Raw genomic sequence first — 9,548 nt, 5'->3', positions numbered from 1 at the left:
CAAGTTGAAGTGGGTGGGTTGTTGAATGAGAGGATAATTTTGTCATTATTACTGAGTTTAAATATTGGAGGAAAGTCATCTGTGACGAAAAAGCCAGCTTTTTTTGGCGGTGTTGGGTAAAAATTCTATGGCGTGTTTGGGTGAAGAAGGTTTGACTTTGACTGACTGAAGATGGTAAAGTTGGATTTTTGTGGGCAAATGTGAACGGAGCTAGCGGCGCCTGGCCCTACTTACACACATAACTAAGTTTATCGGTATATTTCTCTATTTCATACCGTATTAATTATATATGGAAAATAGTTTATGATGTAATATGTATTTATTAAGAAAAATATTTAAAAATATAATTTTTATTATTATTGTCTTTAAAATTTTGTGAGTAGTGTAATTTATCTTCTAAAAATATCAAATTTTATTAAAGGAATAAAAAACAAATATGGAAAAAAATTTAAACATTCATTTTAAACTTTGAATAATGAAAAGAATTCAAAAATTCAATTAATATGGAATATAAAGAGTATTTAGTAATAAATTATTTCTTGTATTTCTCTTTCTTACGGTCTTGAGTAGGATTGTTCAAAATTGAATCGAAACTGATAAACCGAATCGAAAAAAATTATTAGTTTATCAGTAATGGGTTATTGATTTAGTAGTTTTGATAATGGTTTTGATTTTTTTTGTTATCGGTTCTTAACGATTTGAGGTTTTTTATTAACGAGTTAATCGATAACCGATAGTAAATTAAATAATTATATTTATACAATTTTGTATATAAAGTCTTTGACTTAGAGTTTGGTTTCCTACTTGTATTTCTGGTTGACTCAAACTCTTGGTTATTCTACAATGTAAAAGTGATTACTTTTGAGCAAGATGTAACTTGTGTACTCATGTGCATGGTTCATTTGGTTTGTCACCTTGTTTCTAAGTGATTTTTAATGTTTTTTTTTATGTTAAATCTTAGCGGTCAAACCGACAAGCCAATATCTTAATGATTCTATAACGATTTAGCATATCTACAAACCGATAACCAATAAATCAAATCGATAAACTTTAACACCGAACTGAATCAACCAATACACAGCCATAGTCTTAAATAGTAACAAAATGTAATAATTAAAGAAAATTTTGATAGTGTAATTTATCGACTATTTGAACTGTCATCTGATAGATACCTAGTAATCACTTATCCATTTATCCTTTTTCAACCCCAATTCCTAAAAAATAATAAATTATTTTATACTCAATTATGTGTTAAGATATCAATTTATAATTATTTTAAAAATTAATCCCCGCAATTTTGAAAGAGAGGGAATAATCATTTTGTTTCTCTGTTTATCACAATGCAAATTACTCGCTTTCTTCTCTTTCCCACTTACTTTTTTTCCCCGCAAATTTACCACTAGAGGGTGTCTAATGGCTTTTTATTAAACATAAAAAATATCAATAGGGATAAGTGCAAGCAAGGGGGCTAGGCCTTACCTTACTAATCCTAATGAAGTACCTAACATTTACTACCTAACAAGCATGAAGAAAATAAAAGCTAGAGAGAATTAAGTATTTTCTGATCACCACAGAATGACTGTCGCATCGGTAGTACCTTGGAACAAACTGCTCAGTCATTTTACCGTCCCGACTATGTTGTCTTCCATGTGTCTTCTTTTTGCTTTTGTTGCTTCCACTTCTTTGTTGCCTAGGTGATATATCTCCTTCCCTAGCTACTCTATCAAAGCATATGTCCAGCATATCTTCCTTATCTTCATCAAGAGAATCCTCGCCCAAATCAATTGTATTTGACACTAAGGCCCTTGACTCGTTCTTCTTTGCAATCATACATTTAGGCACAAATACGAGAGCTTCTGGACTTAATTTGCTATTCAAAGTAGGTGGTGAGACCTGTTTTTCTTGGATCAAATCGTTGTCATTCTCTGTTAACTTTACTTGCTTTCCAGTATTCTTCGATAAAACATCAAAGTTATTCGAACATAATAGGTCTCTTAAGGCATTACTAATATCTTGCCTCTTCTCACTGTCATGAAAATTTCCAGTCGCACCTTTTTCATTACATGGAGAATTATTTTGACTAGTCGGGGAAAGACTCCGATTACTAGTTGAATTTTTGTGTGCAACCAGTGTCCAATTTTTAGTTGCATTCTTGGTTTCAACTTGCAAAACATGCTGCACAGAATTTTCAGCATCTTCAACATCAGATGTATCCATTAGTTTGTGTCCTGAATCCATTATTTTTTGGCCTGAACCAACTCGCGACGCATCAACCCCAACTCTTGGCGTTCCCCCTTTGTTTTCGGTAGTTGTTTGAACACCAATATTACTTGTAACAACATCCATTGAGTGTGCACGGTTTTTCTCAGAAGTGACAGCAACCAACTGTCGATCTAAAGAAGTAGCTTTACTTTGATCGACATCTACAACCTTTCTTTTTTCATTTAGTATTTCTCTCGCATCACCTTGATACTTTTCACTATCGATAGTACCTTTTTGAAGCAACTTCAATGGTATTATCAATTTGTTTGTTATTTTGATTTCTTTTCGAGATCAAACGACAACTATCTTCATCGTGACCTTGGTGCTTACAATAATTACAATACAAAGGTAGATTATCATATACAATCTCCTGAAAAACCTCGATCAACTTATCAGATTTTCCATCCACAAACTGCAATCTTATACGATTTGGAAGCTTTTCCATTAGATCAAGTATAACTTTGACCTTAGTTGTGCTAGGTCTTGACTTGATTTGAGTACCTTTATCTATAACTATTGGTTTTCCAACTGCCGATGCTATAGACAACAAAGACTTCTTTGCAAACAAATCTGGAGATAAGTTTGGTAAAGAAATCCAAACCGCAGCTAACGTCGTTTCCTCCTTAGGATTATATCCAATGGACCATGGGAAAACCCTACATTGGTGCTCATCTCCATTGTAGAGAAGATAATTAACTGAGCAAGATAAAACTAGTACATAATCAAATCTCAACAAAATTTATCTTGGAGCAAGTAAGCCAATTAAACAATTGCCCTTGGTACCAAAATGTTTCGGTAAAATTGGCCTTAATACCTTCAAATCTGGCGCACCATGGGATAATTTAAACACCACTGCTTGATGCAATCCCTCTTCAACCGTAAAGTCTTGCCTTTCCTCTATTGAAAACGTGATAGTAGGTTCTCCATGAATTATTTCAATTGATTTTGTGATTGTTTTGAGTTAATTAGGGCTGATTGTTTAGGATTTATAGTATTGGCATTGAAAAAGATGGCGTTTGTGGTGATTTGGGATGGTGGGGCGGGCTGAACAGCCTCAAAAAGAGGTCGTCCAGTGGCCGTAGCAGCCATGAGAGCTGCGCAACTGCTGGCTAGGAAGGAAACCCTAGGTCAGCTGTTTTTTTGAGACGAGTTGCAAAACCAATAGCCACTTTGGTTTGATATTGAAGTTCAGTTTACAGAATGTTTCCCACTTACTTTTTAAATTTGTTTAGAAACCAAAAAAAATAAAAAATTTATCTAAATGTTTGTTGCATTTTTTTAATTTTCGTTTTGAAAAGAAATTTTTTCAACACTTTTAGAAATCAAACATCATAAAATGGGACGAAAGGAATATACCTGCATTCCTCTTTATTCATATTGATTGATGAACATTTTAAAACCCTTGGGACAACTCTTAAAATAATATTACCTTTTTAATTAGTATTAAATTATTATTTTCTTCTTATTCTGAATATCATTTTAATAAATAGCTTACTGATTGAAATAGTGAGCATTGACATGAAAACAGATAATACGTTATTTTTTTATTTTTAAAAAATAAAAAATATTTGGAAAATGAATTTACTTTGTCAGTATTAAAAGTAAAACTTTTTATTCTTTTTTAGTTTAATTTATGATGGCATTCAATTGATCGTTGGGTTTAAGAGAGAAAAAAAGACATATGAAAGTGATTGTAAGTGCAATTTTTGAAATAAAAAGTTCTAAAATGTAGAAAGAATTATATATTTTTATATTAAAGACAAAAAAAAGTAAAATAAATGAGAAGGGAAACGTTTTGCTTTTGTTAACATCATGGTAAAAGAACTTTTTGACCAAGTATTTGTTTATTTGGTATTTAGAAAATAAGTAAATTGACAATAATAATGACTTCTTCCACTTCCAAACAAAAGGACAAATTAAAGGAGATACTATTACTCCTTCCGTCTATTTTTAGTTGTCATGATTTTCTTTTTTAGAGCTAAATGATTAGAATTTCGACTAACATTTTATAATGTATTTTTTTTCATTATATTAATATGAAAAAATTACAATTTATAGTATATTTCGTATAGTTTTTGATTAACTAAAATTTTTGTTTAAAATATCAAATTAATATATTTTAATTTAATTTTAAAAATGAGTGAAATTAACTTTTAAAATTACAATATAACAACTAAAAATGGACCGAGAAAATAGTAAAGAAGCTTTGGAAATGTTTGGAGAAATGGAGAAACAGGGTCAACTTTTACACTGTACAAATGGCAGCTATGGTTACATAACTAAATACTGGACTGAAAGAAATTAAAATTTAACAAGAAACCTTACGAATGTACATGTTAAGAATATTTTCAATGGAAATTAGTTAATTTCCACAAATAAACGACAACATAAAATACTATGCCATATAGCTTAAATACACGATGTATAATAAAATTTTAGTAAATTAATATAGGTGAAACGATCACGAAATATTATTATTTTATAGAAATATTATTTAACTGATAAATTATTACTAGTATTTATTAATTTAAGGTAAAAGGATCTGGTAAACCTTTATACTTGTACAAATTTGTATTATGGATCCTTCTATTTAATATTTTACCAAAGGAACCCTTAAACTCAATAATGTACCGTATATCAAACCCGATCATTGACTATGCTGACGTGGCATTAAGATAATTGAATTGGCGAGAGAGTGTATAAAAAAATATTAAAATAATACAAGAATAAAACTAAATAAAATAAAATAAAATAAAAAACATTTTTCTTCACCCACTCAACCCTTTTTCAACCATTATCATCCCTGCCCAACCCCTTTTTCATCTAATTCAGATCTCAAAATTGGCATTAACACATCCTTTAGTCTACTGATTCACCGATGAAGGAGAGAGTGACGATGTTTGCCGTAGTTCACTGATTCGGAGTGGAGTGAGAACGAGAGAGAGGTGGCGCTGGCTCCTTTTTCTACAAAATGGGAGGCGGCGAGGAGGTTTGCCTGCCGGAGTTGATGGTGCAGTAGTGGATTTGTGGAGTTGGAGAAGAAAGAAAGGAAAATGGCAAGGATCTGTCGGAGATGGAGATAAATGAAGGAGAGAATATGTTATTTCGCTGGCAAGAGGAGTGGCGGCGGCGGCGACGACTTTCTCCGGTGATAATTGGCCGTTTCACCATGGGAATGAGGAAGATGTACGGCGGACTCCCAAATTTTAGTTTGAAGAAAAAAATTAAAATTTTATTATACTAGTACCTTTTATTTAATAATATTGGTTAGTTTTTTTAAAAAAAAATAGTTAATTAAGATTAATATGACACGTTATTAATTTATATGACATGGATTTGACATGTCATTTATTTAAGAGAGAGTGAACTACACACATGGTAGGAGAGGTTTAAAAATCTTCTTTTGATTGAATCTAAGGATTTAATTGATAAATGGTTGAGTAGAAGGGTCCATAATACAAGCGTATAAGTATAAAGGTTTACTAAACCATTTCGCCTTAATTTAAAGAGTGTTTTGAGATTCAGTATAGGTTAATTTTGCCCTTTGATTACATCAAAATCATTGTATTTGACTAAATGTATCATATTTATAGAATTCACATAAAAAATAAATTTATCATACATAAAGGTCAATTAATACATCAAAATAATTGTATCTTATTAAATTATATATCATATTTATTAAATTCACATAAATATATTAATTCATTGTAACATAAAGTACAATGTATGTGTATGATTCAGTGTGGTATTATTTTTTTTGTTAAATAATTCATTGTAAAATAAATTCAAGAATTCAGTGTTCATTGTAAAAATAATTTCATTATATATAATGTTAATTGTTTCTTAATAATAAAATATTATTCATTGTATCTTTACTAAAAAAACATTCAATCTATGATGCAGAGAGAATAAACTATATAAGTAACACAAATAATTTCTTGTAATCATATTTAAAAATTACTTCTCATTTAGAAGGTGTCACAAAATCAACAATGACAAAAAATTTAAGTAAAGTATTATGTAAATACAAAAGAGATCATTATGCACTCAAAAAGATTTACAGTCATGGTAAGTGGCAGGGGCGGAGCCACGTAGGCTCCAGGGTGTCCAATTGGACACCCTTCGTCGAAAAATTATATTATAAATACACGTAAAATTTTGACTTTATATTGGTATATATAGAATTTGGACCCCTTGAAATAACAAAGTGATGCGCAGTGGAGTTGGCAATAGCCTGTGCAATCCTACTTTTTGTCCCGGTTCGATTCCCCGCAGGGTTGTTTTCTTTTTCTGTAATTATTTTGACTTTTGAATTCAATTAAGTAAATAAACATGCATAATTTTAACATAAAAGTTCAATAGCTTGCTGGTTAATAGTATCATGAAGGTCTCCAAGACCCAAGTTCGAATCCCTCCTCTACTAACTATTTTTTTTCAATTAAAATTAAATTATTTTAATACATTTTCCTTGTAGAATAAGATTTCCTTGAATTTAATACTTTTTCTTGTGGATTTTTTTCAATTAAAATTGAATTATTTCCTTAAATTTTAATACCTTTTCCTTGTAGAATAAGATTTCCTTAAATTTAATACTTTTTCTTGTGGATTTTTTTCAATTAAAATTGAATTATTTCCTTAAATTTTAATACCTTTTCCTTGTAGAATAAGATTTCCTTAAATTTAATACTTTTTCTTGTGGATTTTTTTCAATTAAAATTGAATTATTTCCTTAAATTTTAATACCTTTTCCTTATGGAATAAGATTTCCTTAAATTTTAATACTTTTCCCTTATGGAATAAGGTTTTCTTTCTCTATAAATAGGAGACTCATTTACCCAAATATCACAATATTATTAAGAATAGAATCTCAATAATTCTCTCTCTGTTTTTTCTTCTCATTCTCTTATTTTATAACAAAAATAACCAACTTAATATTTTAGTTTCAAGTTTCAATAGACATGACGAATTATTATAATAGAGTACCAAAAAAAAGTTCGACTTCTCTAAGTCAACCAAATAAAGAAACAACGGTAGATCAATTAGAGATGTTTCACATTCTTCTAAAAAACAAAGCATTGATTTAAATACTCTAAAAATGACTTGCAAAATCGAATGGATGATGAGTTTTTAGACGGTTGTATAGTGCCTTATGTAGAAAAAAAGTATTTCGTACTATTTCTAATGAGTCTATTATAAAAACGTTTCAGGATATGAAACCTCGTCGAGTACAATTGTAATAATATATTTAAATTATGTTTTCAATAGTAGTTTATTTTCTTTATGTTAGTTTTGAATTATACACTTGTAATTTTATTTAAAATATTCCTATATTTAATTAAATATTGCTTAACTTGATTATTTGTTTTGGTAATTTAAATCGTCATTTTTTTAATAAAAAAATTACTATTAAAAGTTTGGACACCCTTCATTAAATTCCTGGCTACGCCACTGGTAAGTGGTAACACCAGAACTTTTGAATGCAATAAGAAAGTTAGAGACGAGGTTAAACTAAGTTCAAATTTAACAAAAAACAAAACACAATAGAAATTATATTTCACTAAATTGTCTTACATATATTTGTACTTTTATAAAGTTAATTTATAATATTATTAGAACCACATATTTATATATGAATTTTCTGAAAATATATTATCTTATCGAAATGAATGATTTCTTCCATTGATCCAAGTAGGAATAAAAAAAGATTTAACTTAAAAAGATTATTAATTTACTGAATAAGTGAGATTTTACTGTAATATTATACAACACTATATTCAAATAAATAAACATTATATAAAGTGTCAATTTAATATAAAAATGTATAAAAGGGGTTATGTATAAATTGTTGGGTTTTAAAAGGTGTGAATGGAAACTAAAGAGTTGCGATTTTTATGAAAAATTGTGACATTTATGAAAACTTGTGATTTTTATGAAAGGTTGCGACCTTTTCGAAAGATTGTGACTTTTCCAAAGGGTTGTGAGATTTCCGGTAAGGCACAGTAAGAACCTTTTCATACTACCCTTTGTTTTCTATAAATAGAGAGATTTCCTCTCATTTTAAGAGAACCAATTTTCTGGACTTCTCCTACTACTACTAAAATCTAGTATTCTAAGTGTACTTTTACTGCCGTTGAGTGGTTCGCTGACACCGTGATTTTAGGTACCGATACACCGGTGAGTAAGATCGTTCTATCAATAATTTCCATAAGGGGACACTGTGCATGCAGTGGGCTCGATGTCACGACCCGAGAGTACCCCCTAGTCGTAACATGGCGTATTCGACCCCGAAGGGGTCTTATACGAGCCACATAGTCATTCATTGCATTCAATAATGAAAATAGTGCGGAATAAAAAAAAAACTTATTTACATCCACACATTTAAACTTCATTAAAACAACTTTAAAAACACACAGCGGAAGTCTAAGTCTCACATGGCCATCTTAGACACAGTCACAAAACATAAGTAGGGACACGGCCCTTTACAATCAAAAGAAGTCTATTAAGTCTATTACATGAACAAAAGAACTTAAAAGTCTTATCCTCGAATCCATGAGGACATACCAAGTCTTGGAGGAAAGCAATCCAACACTTCAAACTAGCTAGGAGGGATCACTTGCCGGAACCTACACTTATAGTAAAAATATGAAGAATATGGGTTAGTACACAAAATGTACTAAGTATGATGACCATGCAAAACATGCTTTAAAAGGGACATTTTGGTTAGAAACCATGCATTATGCCACTTTTTGAAGTACCATGAACAGTTGCATAAAAGACATACAAGACAAGCATAACATCAAGTAAGTCATAATATCACCTTTAAACAATATCAACATGAAAACCTTTACCTTGGACCTTCACCTCAAGAAACCCTTATGCTATACCTCGTGCAATGTATGGATGGCGTCCCATACCACCATCCATACTAAGGCACCACATTTAGGTCACTTAAAGTAACTTATCATTCCTTTCTTTCACCTTTGCACAATATTCATACATAAGAGGTATATCATTAATTAAGACATGACAAGGGAAAATAACTCATAATATAACCCAAGTATAGCATGCATCTCATATTAAGCATTTGAGAGCCAACATTCTTTAATAACCTCATTTAGGCCACAATTGTATCACATACATTAGGATTTAGAGAAACTCACTATGACCCTCTCCAAGCCTACTCGTGCAATGTATAGGTAGCATCCCATACTACTACCTACACTTTGTAGAACCTGTCAAGAAACCATAATGAAATCTCACATGATGGGAAGTAAGCATTAACC

The sequence above is a fragment of the Solanum tuberosum genome, unplaced genomic scaffold (assembly GCF_000226075.1).
Source record: "Solanum tuberosum cultivar DM 1-3 516 R44 unplaced genomic scaffold, SolTub_3.0 scf00476, whole genome shotgun sequence".
Taxonomy (NCBI): Eukaryota; Viridiplantae; Streptophyta; class Magnoliopsida; order Solanales; family Solanaceae; genus Solanum; species Solanum tuberosum.
This window is presented reverse-complemented; position numbering follows the sequence as displayed.